Raw genomic sequence first — 19,479 nt, 5'->3', positions numbered from 1 at the left:
TTAGAGGATGGTGAGGGTGGAATGGGTTGCAGAGGTGGTTGTGAGTGCTTTGTCAGTGATTGAGTTTAAAGAGAGCAAAAGTATTGTGTGAATAATGGATCTCCCATGATGAGCCTTCTGACTCCATACCTGTATAATAATAATTCTCTCAGAGTGCATGCTGGATTATTCGTTAGGAACATTCAGTATGCTTTCTTCTTTTTTTGGACCACCTTTTTAATTTCTATAGTGTGCCTAGTTCATCATTGAGATCTGATATATCCTATCCCTGCAGACAGCTTCATCAAATATCTCTCTCTCATTAGGTCAGTCTTTGGACTCTGTTGTTGTATCTACAACATATGTTTAATACTTGTTTTCAAATTCATTCATTTTTTTTTCTCCAAAAATATTTTTATATTTGGAAAATAAAAATATTTTATATTTTTATATAAAATCAAAGTAGGCTGCTTTACTTTGATTTTATTTTTTTAAAATTTCTTATACACTTTTTTTTTTCAATATGATATTCAATTTCATTTTGCTGACAGTGAAATGGTGTTCACTCCTTATTTCAAATCCCCTGCCCTGAATCAGGAGGATGATAATATTGCTATTATCAATAACGGTCAATGAGGCTTTTGCTATTTCCCTCCATGTAAATTTGTGCACATCTCTATGTTAGTTAGTACATAGTATTAGTAATTTCTAGTCCATGTCCTAACAGAAATGCAGTCTTTGCTTCTTTTTTTTAATGCATACTCATTAAAGGTTGTAAGCCTATATAGTACATATCAGTACCTTGGGCAGGCTAATGATTTTTTTTCCTATTTTTTCCTTAATTTTATATATTTTTGTATCTTGAAGGTGACTGCAACAATAGACAACTAAGAACATCATGGCAGACATAAGAAGTAAAAGAATGGTCCTGGAAAAGAAGAAAGCATGCTGAAAACTCCTAACAAATAAGTCAGCAGTTGTTCTAAAAGAATACAGAGAAAAATGTAAGAGAGAGCTAAGCTGTGTGGAAAAGTATTTAAACAAAATTCATGGGAAGGCTTTGGTAAGAATATAAAAAATAAATATCAGGAAGGTGGCAAAAATCTTCTGGAGATTATTGAAAAAAACAGCAAAAACAACAACTTAGAAATAAATGAAAGAGTATTGTAAAAGAAATCAAAGATGACATGAAAATTGAAGATAAGGATATTCTACATGTCTGGAGTAATTTTTATGTTACTCCTACCTACCCACAAAAGGTTATTTGCAAACCTATAGTACAATTTGTACTGTGATTAGACTAAGGATATTTTTTTCCGATTACATATATATATATATATATATATAGAATAAGTAGAATAAGCTCTGATCACTAATCTTAATGTTTACCCTTAATGCAAAGCACATCTCCTGGAGAAGATGTATGATGCTTTGTATTAAAGGCAGGGGGCCACTACCCAGACCAGTTTCGACCTTTATTGAGGTCTCATCAGTGGGAGCCAGGCTAGAAATACCAAGATTTTAGTAATACAGAGCTTATAAGTATTTTACCAGAACAAGTTACCATAAGGTGTTTTAACCTTATTAAATAAAAATAAAAATCTCAGGAGAAGATATAAATGTAGAAATATATATATATCATCAACATTATACCTTGCATTGATTTAGGCCTACAATGGCCTGTTCCTGCCTCAGAAATCATCACTAATTCTCTTTAGAGAACATCCTGGTTTTCTCTTTCCTAATGGTTTGTAATTTAATACTTGTTTGGGTAATCTTTCAAAGTGTTCCATTCATTTATGTTCATCTTTCTTTATTTTTTTCTACTATGAATTCCTGGTTTAGTTCTTTCATAATTTCTTCATTTCTTTTGTGATTGAGTAAAGGGGATTGAATTCGGCTGTTATTAATCTTTGTTTGTCTCTTTGTTTATTGTCCAGATTCCACTTCCATACAATAGGATTCATGGGGCTAATGCAGTGGCGGCTGGTGACAATAGAAATAGGTGGGGCAAGGGGCCAAAAACAACTTATTTTTTTTAATATTTATATAGTGGTCCTATTATTGATTTATAGTTATTATTTCTATTACAATAATGTTTAGTCAGACTCCACTGATGCATTATTATTATTATCCCTCACACCTCCAAGGAGTCCGAAGACTCATCACGGGAGGACACCTACAACTGTCTCAACTGACAACTGTCTCAACCACTACACTGAACCTCTACTATGAATCATCTCCATCAACGCCATCTACCACCCACCTCCACCACCACAACTGGTATTCTATGTCTGTAAATTGCGTGTGTTCTGAAGGACCGATTTGTCTGTGTGCGGGATGAAAAACCCAAGTTTCCGGGAGAAAAAACCCTGCTACCTCCGTATGTAAATATGAGATTGGCTAATTCACCTTTGATTGAAAATCGTCCAGATAAAGAGTCCTCCCGTCGCAATGAGAATCGAACTTAGGCCTATTCCAATCGAAAGGCGCAATGTACCGTCGTTCTTCCAATTGCTCTGCAGAGGCGCTATTAATTTTTTTTTTAAATTGAAAAAACTTGAAACGTTTTTCCAATAAACTATCGATTTTGTTCATAGTTAAAATGTATTGTTTATGGACATAATAAAAATTTAAAAGTTTAAAATAAATTATAACAAAAAATGACAACAATAATTAAACACACTAAAAACAATACAACAGAACAACAACAAGAATAAATAATAAGACAATGAAAGAATTCTGCGCTATTTACATACAAACGCAGTAATTGGGCCGCTAAACGGGCCCCAAGATAAGCGTTGCGCCTGGTAAACAAACATGATCGCTACTGCACGTACCTCATACATGCCCTGTGTTCTACACGTATAAAATAGGGCCAGCCATACTAAGTGGCATTATACAATATTGCCACAAAACTCTACAGTAATTTTTTTATTAAACAATAAAACAGATCAACAACAAGAATAAATAATTAGACAATGAAAGAATTGCACGCTATTTACGTACAAACGCAGTGATTGGACCAGACTAAACAGGCCCCAAAATAAGCGTTGTGCCAGGTAAACAAACACGATTGCTTGTGCACATGGTTTTCACAATCAAAGAATCACGTGCTATGTACATACGAGCAACACAGTGACTGGGCCAAACCAAACTGGCCCCAAGATAAGCATTGCACCCAGTAAACAAATACAATCGCTAGTGTACATGCTCATACATGCCCTGTGTTCTATGCGTATAAAATAGGGCCAACCGTGGCTGGCCCCAGAGACTGTACTAAGTCTTATTATACAATATTGCCACAAAATACTACAGTATTTTTTTTTTATTAATCAATAAAACATGTTGGAAATAGATCAAAAAATAATAATTACAAGAAACATATTTTTTAAAACTATAATTATTGGGATAGTTATACAAATATAAGTGGGGCCCAGCCCCTATGGCCCCTATAGACGAGCCTCCTCTGGGCTAATGTATTTTATACTTTTAATGTAGTTTGTTTTTGAACTTGATTAGATTTAAATACATATTTAATTACACTTGCTATTTTTAATACTAAGCAGTTTTTAGGTTTATATCTTTCTCATTATTTAAATTTGTTTAGATATGTTTTACATTATGGGAAATACTAGGAATAGTGATCAGAACTTTACCCACCTTTGCTACGAGTTGCCCTAGTGTTGAACTATGTGCTTTAGCGTATGCTACAATCTGCCGAAACTTTTATAGTTTACTATATTTGGCATGAAACTCTTTGATTCCGATCTTTGAGTTTCTTTTTCGGTTTTGAAATAATGCAGGATTTAATATCCCCTTAATTTAAATAATGTTACATCACCGAAGTGAAGCCTATTGGCTCTTTATTTAAGTATCTTTCTCATTTTCATATGTAATCATACATCCTAGGTAGTTAAATTAATTGACCTGTTCTGAAATCTTGTTATCTATTACTATTTTAGTTCTTATTGGATCTTGTCCTTTAAAGTCCATTGTTTTTGATTTTTCTGTTGATATTATTATTCCATAATCCTTGACTATTTCATTTAAATTTAAAATATCTTTCTGTAAGTTATCTTCAGAATGGATTTGTTAAGGGGAGCTCTTGCTTTAGTAATATGATTGTCTTTTATAATAAAGTGACAAGAGCAGTTGATGAGGGGAAAGGCATATACTGCCATTTTTCTGGATTTTTCAAAGGCATTTGACAGGGTGCCACATGATAAGCTGATGTTTAAGTCGGTCGGGTTAGTCAAATGGATTGAGGATTGGCTGATTAATAGGTATCAGAGCGTTGTGTATGATGGGGCAATATCAGGGAAGCAGAAGGTTACAAGTGGGGTTCCACAGGGCTCAGTACTAGAACCTGTATTGTTCAATCTTTATATAATGATATTGTCAATGGATTGCAAGGGGATATTCAGTTGTTTGCAGATGATGTGAAGTTGGGAATTATCAGTAATAGTGCAGATGTGGCAACCTGCAAGAGAATTTGAATAAACTAGACAGATGGGCGAATAAATGGAGGGGGGGGGGGTTGTCAGTTCAATGCAGCAAAATGTAAAGTCTTGAAGTTTGGGATCCATCAATGAGAGGATGCATACTCGATTGGAGGAGCTGTACTGGAGGAGGTTGGGGAGACAAGAGATCTGGGGGTGATGATTGATAGAAAACTGAAATTCAGGGAGCATATTGCAAAGGTGGTGAGGGTAACTCAGAGGATTGCTGCAACACTGAGAAGGACGCTGACCTGCAGAGATAAAATAATTATCGTTCCATTGTATGTTGGTTGTTTGGTAGAGCCTCTGTTACTAATGGCTCAGTTAAGTAAGTTTGAGTGTGGTTAGTAGTTGGAAGGGGATCAATCATTTGATGCTGTTGGCACACTCTCCCTTGATGAGTCTTTGGGCTCCCTGGAGGTGTCAAATAATAATAATAATAATAATAATAATAAGGTCCTGATCAGACCACACTTAGACTATTGTTCTCAGATTTGGTCCCCCAGGATTTGAAGGGGATAAATTGACTGTGGAAGAGGTAAAGAGGTGGATAACAAAGATGGTTTCAGGACTGTACAATATGAGTTATGAGGATCGACTGAGGGAATGTGGACTGCAGAGTTTGGTGGATAGAAGAGGGAGAGGTGATATGATCGAGACTTTTAAACTGTTGAGAGGCAGTTATAGGGTAGACATTGGAGAGTTCTTTCACTTGGTGGAACGGCGGGAAGGATAAATGACAAGGGGCCATCCCTGGAAGTTACGAAAGGAGGCTGTGAGCAAAAGAGGGTGAGGAGTAGTTTCTTTGTGTGGAGGGTGGTTGAACCTTCGAATGCATTGCCTGAGAGAGTAGTTGGAGTGGGGACAGTTATTGAGTTCAAGGAGTGGTATAATTGACTTTGTATTTCCTAAAAACGACCATAAAAGAAGGCAATAGACAATGAGCCTGGAATCAATGTCAATGGTTTAAACATAAATAATATCAAATATGCAGATGATCTCGTCCTTCTTGCAAGAACCCCAAATGAACTACAAAAGTTGTTCAACAAGCTAAACGAAACATGTAAAACATATGACATGACAATAAATATACAAAAGACAAAAGTGATGAAAATAGGGAGGAACAGAACTACCATCTCAGCCACCCTAAACGGAGAACAAATAGAACAAGTAGACAACTTCATAAACCTTGGATCAAAACTAAGAGAAACAATAGATGAACTCAAAACAATCAAACACAGAATAGCGATAGGATGGACCACCATGGGAAAATAACAGAAAATCTGGAAAACAAACAAGATATCTAAGCAAGCCAAGATCAAATTATATGAAGCAATAATTATACCAACAGTCATCTATGGAGCAGAAGCATGGACAATTAAAAAAAGAGAGGAGAAAAAACTGCTGGCATTTGAAATGAAATGCTTAAGAAAAATAAATAGAACAAGTTGGAAAGAAAAGAAAACAAACATCTCAGTCAGACAAGAACTATTGTATAAAAAGACAATAATAGAAAAAATTAGAAAACAACAACTGAGATGGTTTGGACACACTGTACGCATGGATGCAGACAGACTTCCTAACGTTCTAATCAACACTTTTCCAACTGAAAAATGAAGACCCGGAAGACCAAGAATTACCTGGCTGAAATTAATAAAGAACATCTCGGGATGCAGAACATATAAGGAACTTTTTCGAACAGCAAGAGATAGAGAAGACTGGATCCTGCTCAAGAGAAGACTCAACCCGTCTTAGACGGAAGAGAAGAAGAAGAAAAACGACCTGCCACAATGAGTCTTTTGACTCCATGGAGGCCTGGATAATAATAAAAAAAAAAAATAAAATAAAATAAGCTAACGCCTTTTTATTCCCGTATACGGGAGTAGGCGAGGCCATTTAGCCCTATCTAACTTTTGGAGACTGAGTGGGCAGTTCAATCTCCACTGGTACCCAATCAGAGACAGATGGCCCAAAGCTATCACTAATTAAGCGGTACGCAGTGAAGAGAGACGGCTCAAATGTGCCGCCATCTCGTGGTCCCTAACCCTAACACAATATATTTAATGTCTGAAATAATGTGGGTTCTACGGTCGATTTTCTTGAGTTTACAGGACGAAAAACCCGAGTTTCTGGGAGGAAAAACCTGCTTGCCCGTGCCAGAGATCGACTAACTCGGGAACCGGTCGAAAAAAGGCTTAGAAAAATTTCCTCTAGTCACCGACTAGACTCGAAACGAAGTCTTCCTTCGTGCGGCCAAGCGCAATGGTGTGCAAACGCCACATCCACTGAGCTACACAGGCTCCCGGATAATAATAATAATAATAATAATAATAATAATAATAATATTTCATCATTAGCAAAAAGGAGAGTGTTTAAGGTTACAGTAGGAGAAAGTCTAATCCCTTGATGGGAATTGTTATTCCATTTTATTATTTATTTTGATACCTCCATGATGTCCAAATACTCATCTGTTGAGGGCATCTACTCTACAACTCTCTGTCTCCATCATCTGCACCAACACCATCTACTGCAAACCACCACTAATATTTTTTGTCTGTAAATTGCTTGTCCTAAAGGGTAATTTGTCTGTACACGGGATGAAAAACCCAACTTTCCGGGAGAAAAAGCCCTTCTACCGTACTTTTATTATTATTTAATTTAAATAGATATTAAAAAAGACTTGCTGAAAGGGGACATCCTTGTCAGATTCCTTGATTATTTTCATATATACATATGATTGTGGCAGATTACCCAATAGGTGCATACCTGGGGCCTCGTCATCTCGAGGGGACTCAAAAATTACATAGCAAAAAGATAATATGCCTATAAATATTTAGTGAACATTTATATATATTTTTTTCTAATATATTTTTTATATATCTGATATTTATTTTCTATTTTATTTTTTTATTGCATATAGGAAAAAAATAGGAAGATAACTGTCTTTTTAATATAACTGTTAAGCTTAGGCGTTGATGGTTATTCATGACTTATTTTTCACGGTATTCACAACACCACAAACACTTTTATCCACAAGGATGTTTTATTAACGCTAATATTTCGCTGATTTTCAACTCAGCATCATCAGAGCACAACACACATGTAAACGTGACAGTGAGTGAGTGAAACAATATAATTGCAAAAGACAAAAGATCTAAAGTCCTATTTTTGGCGCCCTCTAACGGAAAAAAAAAAAAAAAGCAGCAGTTATCCTGGAGTTTTTCTTAAGATAACCGTCTCCCAAATTTTTGGCAAATTAATGCAACCATATTTGTTAAGGTTGGGAGAATTCTTCAAAGCCATTGCTGACTCAAAAAATAATCTTTCAGATCTATAATGACTCCTAAATAGCACATTCGTTTTCCTCCATCTAATCCTGTGTGAAGGAGTGTCCAAAGCGTGGTCTGCCAGTCCTGACTTGCCATAGTAATAGTAGTGAATGTATCTTTCATGTTCTTCCAGGCGGATGTTCACTGATCTTCCTGTTTGCCCATAATAGGCCAAGTCACAGTCACACAGAACTTCATACATTCCTGGGTGTGCTAAAGGGTGAAATTTATCCTTTGGCGAGCGGATCAGAGTTGCCAGCTTGACATGAGGCTTGAAGGTGGTGCGAAGGCCATGTTTCAACAATACTATGGCTATCTTTTCCGATGTACCTCTGATATAGGGAATGGAAATGGTCATGTTGTATTCTTGTGTATTGGGGGGGGGGGGGCAGAGTAGTATATCTGGGACTATGTAGTATTTTTTCTATTTTGTAGGGATTGTAGCCGTTGGCTAAGAACGCATGGCGCAGGTACTGGAGTTCAGTGGTCAGAGCTGTATCGTTAGAACAAATGGCTCTGGCTCTGTGTGTAAGTGTTTTTAAAATGCCGTACTGTTGGACTGGATGATGATGTGATTGTTTATGTAGGTATCTTCCTGTGTGTGTGTAGGCTTCCTGTAAATAGAAAAGGATAGTGATCCATCTGAAAGGCAGGTGACTAATGTGTCAAGAAATGGTAGACAGTTATTTGATTCTTTTTCTACTGTGAAGTGAATTTTGGGGTGTTGGCTGTTTAGGTAGGTGACAAAAGCGTCCAAAGTGTCTTGTCCATGGGGCCAGATGGCAAACACATCATCTACATAGCGCAACCAAACTTGTGGCTTGTATGTAGCTGTGGTAAGTACTTTGTTTTCAAAGTGTTCCATGTAAATATTTGCTAACGGGGGGGAGAAATTCTACAAACAGATTAATGGTACTGCTATGGGTTCCCCCCTCTCCCCCCCCGTTAGCAAATTTTTACATGGAACACTTTGAAAACAAAGATATATTGCAAAGGAAGATATTGCAATTGTGCCCAAAGTGTGCTTTAGAGGAAGTAGTATATCTGGGACTTTATTTTCTTGAAGATATTCACGGAAACCACAAACTGCTTCTCTTTCATTTAGCGAAATTTGCGTGCTAACTTTTTAATTTCAGCTTTGCCAAATGTCAGATGCTTCCCAGGATTTTCTGGCCAATACTTGGAATCAAAAATCTTAGCACATTCAGGCAAATCAGTATCATCTTATTCAAGCAGATGCTTTCCAACAGCTTCTTTCAGACTTTTATAGAAAGCAGATGAACTTATTTCAGGACTGTGTTTTTCATTTTTGTGGAGCTCAATCTCTTTGAACTTCATATTCTTTTGACTTTGAAGAGAAATACTGTAGTATGGACCGGGATTTTCAATTCTTTCTTCAAAAAGTTGAACTGTATTCTTTATCCTCCTGTCCAAGTCAGTACAAGTCAGTATTTCTCTCTTGTAAATCTAGACTTAGTTCACTTCTTGGAGAACATCACACATAAGGCTCAAATCAAGAACAAACTCGCATGACGTTATTTTTCTTAAACAGCTCTCATAAAGAAAGTGATCTGTTTTGCTTCTTCTGCTGTCTTCTTTTGCCTTCAGAAAGTGATGGAAAGGCTTCGAAGTCTTGCTACACTGCAGAAACACTGCGAAAGCTAGATGCAACCCAGCGAGTGCTTACAATTCTGCCAATTTTAAGAAGTTGAATTTCTAGCGTCGCTGCACATTCCTGTAGTTCCCTTGCATTCTTAGGTGAAGCTTGAAAAGTCACAAAGTTTGTGCATGAAATTCTTAAAGTGATTCATTGTGTCACTAACAGACAATTCAAGGCGATGGCTAGCACAATGCCAGAAAACAACACTAGGAAACTTCTCTTACATTAGCCTCCTTACACTATTACGCATACCAAACAACATGGCTGCACCATCACGTTAAAGACAATAAATACTCTTTTAAGCAATCTTCAGATAATCCTGAACACTGAAGATGACTAATTAAAGAGTTTAGAATTCCTTTAGCAGTTACATCTGATAATTCAATCAAATCTAGGAAAAGACTCACAGGAGTCGAACGATCAGGAAGAACTACTAGAACAATAACATTCAATATTGTTGTGTTGCTCACAGTTGTGATTCATCAAAATTAACGATATTTTGTTTCTTGGAGTTCACTATATTGTCTATTAATGTTTTTCTCATTTCATTTGCGATATTGCGATAATGGTTTGCATTTGAATGGATTTAGTGTACGGAGACTTGAAAAGGTGTTGCTGAATGAGGTGGAAGTGGATGTGCAGAATCAGAGAAACTAGAGTTATTAAGAGGTGGGGGGGAAGAAGTAGCTCTGCAGACTTTAGGGAGACAGTTGTGTGTAATATGCCAGAGCAGAGTAGGAAGGACAACGAATCAGAATGGGGTTAGTATAAGGCATCAAAATAGGGATGGGACAAATGAGCTTCTGCAATTCATGTATACTAATGCCAGAAGTATTAAGAACAAGAAGGAACAAGTTTTGGCCTTGGTTGACACTTCCAGGCCACAAGTTATTGGCATTAGTGAAATATTGCTGACAGAAGATGATATAGCTAGTGGGATTGAATGTGAGGGGTATAGTGTGTTCAGGAGTGACAGGGAGAATAAAATGGGGGGGGGAGGAGTATTACTGATGATAGCTGATGAGCGGCAGCCAAGGAGAATAGAAGTTGAACTGCAGGATAGAGAAAAGAGCACATTTGAGGCTATTTGGTGTGAGATTGAGGGTAGTAGAACAAAATATACAATTGGGTGCTGCTATAGACCAGGTGATGGAATAGATGGTGAAGATAGTATGCATAAGCAAATAGAGCAAATGAGTGGAAAGAGGGTAATTATTATGGGAGATTTCAACAATGGTAACATTGATTGGAAGGAGGAGAGGATACATGGGAGGAAAAAATTGGATTTTATGCGGCTAATAAGGGACAACTATCTGTGACAGCATGTAATGGAAAATACTAGGGGGTCAGAGAGTGCTTGACCTAGTAATTGCATCTGAGAATTTGGCTGTAACAAATATGACCACATTGCCATAATTGGTGAGAGTGATCATAGGTTCTTGACTTGGGAGGTGGCTAAAAGTGTGGAATTTACAATTAAGACAGGGTATATGTGGAATTATCGGGCTGGAAAGTATGACAAGCTTAGGAGTTTGATTGGTTCAGTGCCATGGCATGCAAAACTGCAAGGACTAGAAGTTGATAGTGCATGGGAGGCGGTTAAGAAGTGTCTGCAGGAGGCAATGGCTGACTGTATACCTAGAGTCCGAATAATAAATCAAGTAGGGGTTAAATGGATGAATAACACCATTAAGGTTGAGCTGCTAAAAAAGAAACAACTATGGAGGGAATTTAAGGAGAAAGGTGACTGGCAGGCACATGAACGGTATAAAGCGCAGGCCAGAAGGGTAACGAGCGTGGTAAGAAAAGCAAAAGCAGATTATGAAAGAACATTAGCCATGAAGGCTAAAGAGAATCCCAAACAGTTTTTTCGATATGTTGCAAGTAAAAGAAAAAATGTATAAGGCAGAATAATTTTAAAGAATGCCAATGGTAGGGAGGTAACCGAATCAGTTGATATAGTAGAATTACTGAGAGCACTTTGCAGGAGTATATCATCCAGGTGGTGACATTGCAGGAATGAAAGAACCAACAGCTTATATGGGAATTGTGGTGAATGAAGTGGAGGTGAATAGCCTATTACAAAACCTCAATGTCAATACATCTGTGGGATTGAATGGTATACTAGCTTGTGTCTTATGTGAAGCGGCTAAAGAATTGTTAGTGCCCTTGACCATTTTGTTTAATTTGAGTCTCGGGTCTGGATTAGTCCCAAGAGGTTGAAAAGAGGGGAAAATAGTTCCACTGCATAAAGGAGGTTCCAAGACTGCTGTTGTAAATTACTGACCGATCAGCATATCAGGAATCATTGTCAAGGTCTTGGAGAAAATAGTCAAGAGGAAAATACAGGATTGGATAGATGAAAATGGGATACTGAATGGGGGACAGCTTGGTTTTGTGAAGGATAGATCATGCCTCAGTAACTTGCTCACGTTTTATAACACAGTGACAGCTGAACTGGATAAGGGTAATGGGTTTATAGTGATTTTACTGGACCTTGCTAAGGCCTTTGACAGGATAGCACATGGAATTCTTATCAATAAACTGCAGCATATGGGAATAGATATAGGGTTGGTGAGATGGATAGGACGGTGGTTGATGGAGAGATATCAGAGAGTGGTTTATTCAGGAGTAGAGTCCAAAAGACAGCTTGAGACTAGTGGTGTGCTGCAGGGTTCTGTTCTTGGACCACTACTTTTCAATTTGTTCATTAACGATATAGGAAAGGATCTGAGAGGAACTGTTCATTTGTTTGCTGATGATGCAAAGTTGGGTAGAGCAATAGTGAGTGCACAGGATGTCAAAATTTTGCAGGATGATTTGGATAGTTTGGAGCACTAGACTAAAGAGAATAGATGTCAATTTAATGTGGCAAAATGTAAGGTTATGCATTTTGGAGTTAAAAGATTATCAGCAGTATATCACATTGGTGGAACTGTACTCCAGGAGATTGACAAGGCCAGGGATTTGGGAGCTGGTGGATAGGGAGTTGAAGTTTAGGGGGCACATCACAAAAGTGGCTAAATAAGCTCATCAAAACATTTGGTTGCTGAAAAATACTTTAACAAGCAGAGTACAAACAGGTTATTGTTCCTCTGTATCAAGCCTTGATAAGATCCTATCTGGGCTTCTGTGCCCAGATATGGGTGCCAGTGTTTCTTATAGATGGGGAGGAGGTGGAGAGGATCTAGAGATGAGTGACCAAGATAACAGCATGTCTATGGAATGAACCTTATGAGAACAGGTTGAAGATTTGTGGGTTGCAGAAATTGGTTGATAGGTGGAAAAGGGGTGATATGATTGAGACATTCAAATTACTGAAGGGTTTCTATAAGATTAATTCAGAAGATATTTTTGAAAATATGACTGGTGGTGGGAGGACTAGGGGCCATACATGGAGGCTGGGAAAGAGCGTGGTTATCAGGAGTGTTTGAGCTAGGTTTTTTACTTGGAGAGTGGTGAATGAATAGAATAAGCTGCCAGAGTCTGTTGTGGGTGCCATGACTCTAAATGAGTTCAAGGTGAGGTATGATAGATACTGTGTGAATGTCAAATAGTTGTTCTTGACATGATTTTAGGGCCTCCCTCGATGTGTCTATGGACTCCTTGGAGTTGCCCGTTTATTATTATTATTATTATTATTATTATTATTATTATTATTATTAATAATGGCTCACGTTGTTAATGCAAGTATTTGCAGAATGAAGAATATATCCCATGTCTAGGCCATTAAGTTCCTGTAAATTTATTTCGTCCTCAAAGTTGTTAAATGATTGATTTCTCCTTGCAACTTTTTAAGCAGTTCGAAACACTTTTCCTGTCATCTTTATTATGAGATGAAATATTTAGGAAAACTTTCTCTAATGTTTCGATTTTTGCTTCAGATTTTATTTTTTGGCACCCTTTGTGCCTTCACTCTCCTTATGATCCTAAATCTTTTTTCTTAATGACATTAACTGTTGTTTGCGAGATTCTCCTAAATGACTGATTTTATCATTTGCTCACTCTGTTGAAAGTTTCATTCCCATGTGTTTATCGACTGCAAGACTTCCAATATGACAACACACTTTACAGCCCAACATTTTATTCTTGACATAAGGCCACTCATTTCTCATGCAGAAGTCATTTTTCTGCAAAAGTGTCTAACATTCGGGTCAGTCATTATCAGAATCTTCTTCCTTATGACCACGTGGTTCTTTGGTCTTGGTTTTGTGATCCTCTTCAAGTGTATTTTTGATGCTAGTTTTCTGTTTTACAGGATCTCAAGTAGATTCAACAATTTCTGATTCTTCAGCCTTCCTTTTTTTTCTCATTGACATAAAATAACTACTTATTTTACTCATTTTGAACAATGATTGCACTGATTTAACTTAGATTAATTCAAAACTCAAGTGAAAACCTGCCTGTTGCAGAGTGAATATAGAACTGATAAACTGATATTGGAAGCGATCTGAAGTGAACACAACTTCCTGTTTCCAGTTGCGTACCAACCTACGAAACAGGAAAGCAGGGTATCAACTTCTGAGTAATCAAAACTGAAAATTCAATTCATGAACACAGTACCATCTACTGAAATATTTATAATACATTTTGCTGTCAATAAATCGCAAAGTTTTAAAAACATAAGAAAAAAGTTGCCGGTACTGTGTACTGCCAGAAAAAAAAAAGCACTGCTCCTTACATTTGTGTTTAAACATAACAATCCCTGTATGTTTGAGGCTATTCTACCAGCACCAACATTCTCTATTCTAGCTGCTATACCACACCTCTCTCTTCGATCTGACCACTCTCGTTTCCCTGATTTCTCTGATTTCCATTCCTACCTGTGTCATCCTCACCTTTATACATTCCATCATCTTGCACTACTACAACCACATCTTCAACCTCATATCCATCTTTTTCTGTCATACAATCCATGTATGTGTGCTATCCTGCTTCATAAGTAGACTCTGATCATTTACTACATTAACTTCTTGATTCTTTGTCTTTTCAGAAAACAAGACTTTCTGAATGCCCAACACCAAACCCATTCAAATATAATCCATCAGCTTTAAACAATTCCAACTTCCCTTCAAATTAACTCCACATGTTTACAAATTGAATACCTTTTGCCTCACACACACCTCAGCCATCTTACTGTTCATTACCTCTGCTCTCCTTCTCAATTCATTGTTGTCATATCTGGAAAACACACCTATGACTTTCCCAACAACACTATTCTTTTTTACCTGCTGCAACAACTTCCTCAAGTCTCTATCAACATTCTTTTTCTTCCCAACTAAGTCATTTGTACCCACAACTGCCACTAATTTTGATGTCCAGTCTTTCCATTTCTGAAATGCATTAGTTATTTGCTTCATTGTTCCACCAGGAAATCATGTTTTGTGCACTTTATTTGTAATCACACCTCTAATGATGGAGTCCCCCATACAATGATATACAACTATCCTTTGACACTTTTTTTCATAATACTAACTTCCTCCTTCTCATTATTAGCAGCGAATCTCTTCTTTAGATGTTTAATATCCTCTTCTAGATGTTTTATTTCGCTTTTCATTTTCACTAGCTCCTGCCTATAGAGGCAGGAGCTAGATTTATGTTCTATACTATAACAAACTTATTTGTTTAACGACTGCACCAGTTAAATCATATATTGAGTGTGATGTAATAAGATATAATAAGTGAAAAAACTTCAAACGACCTTTCTCTAATCCAGAGTAATTTCATAATAAGGTGTGACCCCTTTTGGCAACTGTTATAGGAAAATATGACTTCTGCATTACTTCAACCTTAGTATCAACTCTCCATCTGTCTCTCATGGATGTGCTGAAGTGGTTGTGGTAATGCTGTAGCCAATGAAGTCATAAGTGAGGCTTCACTATTGCTGTTTCCAGGTCTGGCTCTCATGGATGTGCTTTAGTGCAGAAGGGGTGGTGCTTTCCCAGAGATATGAGCAGCTCTGCTTGCAGGTAAGAGAGATTTCGATTATTGGCCTGTTTCTGAGTAGGTCCACTGTTAAGATTATGGCCCTGCTCGGTGGTGGGGGGAGCCAGCGCAGAGTTAAATGATCACACGGGTCGCTCATTGTTGGGTGATCTGAGTGATCGCATGAGTTTTTGGAAGGGAAATTGGTCTGGATAGTGACGCTTCCCATGAATGCATAGCATTATACATGTCTGCAAGGAGATGTTCTTTGCATTATGGGATACTAAGATACTAATGCAAGTGATTTGAAGTTATACTACCTTTACCATGAGTTACCCCAGTCCTGAAAATACTTCAGGTGCAAACTTGGTTTGCTTACACTTGGATAAAGCATTAAACCAAGTATATAGTTTCTTGGTATCTTTAATTTGCAGGTAAGATTTATGCAAGCATCCTTGAAAAGTGGCTGAGAAAAATTTTGGAAAAAAAACTTGAAGAATAACAATCTGGGTTCATGTCAAATAGAGGTTGTCAAGATCATATTTTCACATTGCAACAGACAGTTGAGAAATCATGGAATATAATATGGAAATTTACTTGTCCAGAAATACATGACATGCCTTTCTAAATTTCAAGCTTTTTCATAGCATAAGTGAAACATGGTTGGATGACGATGATATCTTAACAGGAATAGAAATGGAAAGATGATGTTTTTCATGTGGACAACAATAACAAGAAGGGTGAGAGTGCTGCTAATGATAGCTAGGGGATCATATCCCCTCAAATTTGAGATACAAAATGAAAAAGTGGCAGTGGTTTTGAAGCAGTGTGGTGTTAGAGATTGATAGAATGAAATATTTGGTTGGATGCTACTACAGGCCAAGGAATGTGGAGGGAAGAGACAGAGAAATGTATAAACAACTTGGCATAGTGAGTAAGTGAAGGATGATCATTATGGGAGATTTCAATTATGGCAGTAATGATTGCAATGAGGAGATAGCTTTAGGGAATAAGGTGAAAGAATTTTGTGAGTTCTTAAGAGCCAACAACCTTAGACAATATGTAACAAAGGGCACATGAGGATTAAGAATCTTAGATCTGGTTATATTATCAGAGGATGTGATTGTGAATGTAGTGTCTACACTTTCCTCAGGTTGGTGAGAGTGACTGTGATGTGATCACCTGGGTTGTAGCCAGTCATATGAGAACTTCTGTGGTGAAGTGATGTATTTGAAATTACAAGGCCAGTGAGTATGAAAACTTTGGAGATGAGTGCATTTCAAAGGTGAAATTCTAAATAAGGGGTAAAATGGAATGAAAAGAATAAGCATGAAGTCTAGATGAAGAAGGACCCCTGTAGGCAAGATGAATTAGCTGGTCTTGGGCATGGACAGCAGTGTCCCTCCCTCCCTCCCTCCCTCCCTCCCTCCCTCCCTCCCTCCCTCCCTCCCCAGTTTATCTGGAATTTTTCATCCCGCAAGCAGGCAAACTAGCCCCGTGAACACACACGGATACAGTCAGGAATACTTAAGACAATCCCTCCAGCCATAGGTCTTAATTGTCAGCTATGCCAGTCCTGAGCCCAGATAAAAATAGGGGAAGGATTGAGGTGGTGCCGTATCTCCCTGTAAAAGGGGCTCACGGCCGTTGAATCACCATACGCAATGAAGGAATGAAGGAATCCATTATTACGCCAGCTTTGTGTCCATACCCAATGCTCCGACTTAGTAATGGGGCTGTATATGGCATCCTCTTGAATGCTTTTTCAAAGTCCACATTATGGCTGACTCAGCTGTCACTTCATTGCAGAAAGTGAGTACATTAACCACTTGTCTATGTATGACACTGTTATGTTATAGATTTTGTGACCTCTGATGTGTGGGATTGATATTAAACAAATAACAAATTACTAAGGTACAACCTTCCATTAACAAAGCTATGCTATTGAGCAGTGTTTCTCAACCTGTGGTCTGTAGACCACAGATGGTCTGCAGGCAGACCTAAATTAATTAAATAAATATATATTTTTTAATTATCCAAACAGCAGAAGCAATAAAACCATATTGTTGTTCACTTCACCCCTCTTTTATTATTCGTCATTCTGCCACTAAATTTGTAGCGGCAGAATGATGAATAATAAAAGATGGCTGAGGTGAACAACAATATAGTTTTATTGCTTCCGCCTTCCCTTGCTGTTTTGTCAGATTTGAAGTGAACACGTGTTATCCACATTTCAACCAATTGCTTGTTGTTTATTGATTTTTATTATTGAAAGTTTCCCTCCTTCAACCAAGGATCAATATATCTTCAGAAGTGCCAAGTGATACTTGGACAAAGTGTGTCGTGACTTAACCCCAGTATTTATATATTTTTTGGAAACGTTTTTTAATAATGGAAAAGTGGCTTAGAACTAGGACTTTGAAAAGAAGAGCAAATGAAACAGGTGATGCTGACCCTAATTGTGATACATGTGTTGTAACTGCGAGTAAATCTGATACTATTAAAGTAGAAGAAACAAGCAGTTCAAATAAAAAATACAGTAGGAAATATAACAGTTCATGTTTGGAATTCGGGTTTACTTGGTGGGGAGATGAAAGTGAACAGAAACCTCAATGTGTTGTGTGTTATGAAGTGATGTCAAACGAGTGCATGAAACCTGCAAAACTCCAACGACATTTAGAAACTAAACATTGTGATGTGAAAAATAAGGCAATTGAATTTTTTCAGTGACGTTTAGGGGCATTAAATCATGGGAAAGATGACAGTAAAACTTTTATTCCAACATTCTAAAATGTTATTTTTCTTGCTTTTCTGTTTGCAAATCGTCAATATCATTATTGAAGTCTATTTCATCACTCAGTTGCTGTTTTACAAACAGTAAGGCAAGATTTCTTAAATGCCAAAAAATTGCTGCCCAGGGTGGACCCCCAGCTACGGCTCTGTAACTCTTAGTGGTCCGTACAATTGTTTTAGCCATTTTACTGGTCCTTGGGCTTAGAAAGGTTGAGAAACGCTGCCATAGAGTATTATAATTCCAATTCACTCATTTATTCCTGAATTATGTCCATAATCAAATTTCTTCAATAGTGTTTAAATTACCACTTCTGATATATTAATTAAACTGCCTGGTTAGGGACACATCCTCCAGTTCTCTTATAACACACAGGCTGATATTCTATCTAACCCCACATTGAGATTTCTGAATATCCTGAACACCTCCAGTTCATCTATCTCTGTTCTTACCTCAGTCCTCATCATAGTAATCACTCAGTAATTCAACTATTTCTTCTGCTTTTGTCACGTCCCTTCATCAGCACTCATTAAAGTTAACCTTCCTTAATCATTCTTACTTTTGTCAATCTAACAAAATAACTCTATGAGATTTCCTTTGGCCTGCTGCAGCTAGTTTTCTCTCATAATTTGATTTTGTCTTCCTCACCATACTAGCCACTCTTCTTGCATGAGTTTTATTTGCTTATGAGTATGCTGATCAAGCTTTCCCCTTGTATAGGTTTTGTTTGCTAATACGTTAGTAAAGATTAAAAGAAGAATATAATTTGTCGAGTGTAATTTCAATCAAACAAAGTGAAAAAACTTGCTAAATCTCATCACAGTTTGTTTCTTTGGCATAATCTAAACAATAAACCAGCCCCTTCTGATGACTTGGAAAATTCCTCCACTTCTCTCTAGTGACATCAACCGCACATAAGCACAATGAAGTCACATTTTCAAATTTCTCATTTTACTGTATCAAAAATTGCCTCCCATTAAATAATTTATTTTCATGTTTTAATTGAATTAGTACTATATTATTTAGAAATTTTTCACCTGGTTGAATCTTTTTCATATCAGTAAAACCAAATATATCAATATGATATTTCTGTAATGCTCTTCTAGATTCATGTTTTTTGCATGACATTAATTCTGCTGTAGTCATTTTAATAGCTGACTTTCACATGGTTATACAAAAGTACTATGTGATAATGTTTGCTGGATCATCACATAATATGAGAAGATAAGGTTTGAACATTAGTCAGCTTCTCCATTTGCTACTCTGTAATTGATCTTGGCTGTGAGGATGTTT

The 19,479-nt window shown here is 37.2% G+C and overlaps 1 protein-coding gene across 2 annotated transcripts in view; it reads left to right on the top strand.

Annotated features, from left to right (window-relative positions):
- Positions 1-19,479, top strand: part of LOC150104544 (ras GTPase-activating protein-binding protein 2-like) — a 284,999-nt gene that overhangs the window by 147,947 nt on the left and 117,573 nt on the right. The window lies entirely within an intron of this gene.

Source organism: Typopeltis vanoorti, chromosome 7 (assembly GCF_054136105.1).
Source record: "Typopeltis vanoorti isolate ZY-2024b chromosome 7, IOZ_Tvanoo_1.0, whole genome shotgun sequence".
NCBI lineage: Eukaryota > Metazoa > Arthropoda > Arachnida > Uropygi > Thelyphonidae > Typopeltis > Typopeltis vanoorti.
The sequence above is the reverse complement of the archived record's forward strand: the minus strand, read 5'-3'. Positions and strand labels throughout refer to the sequence as shown.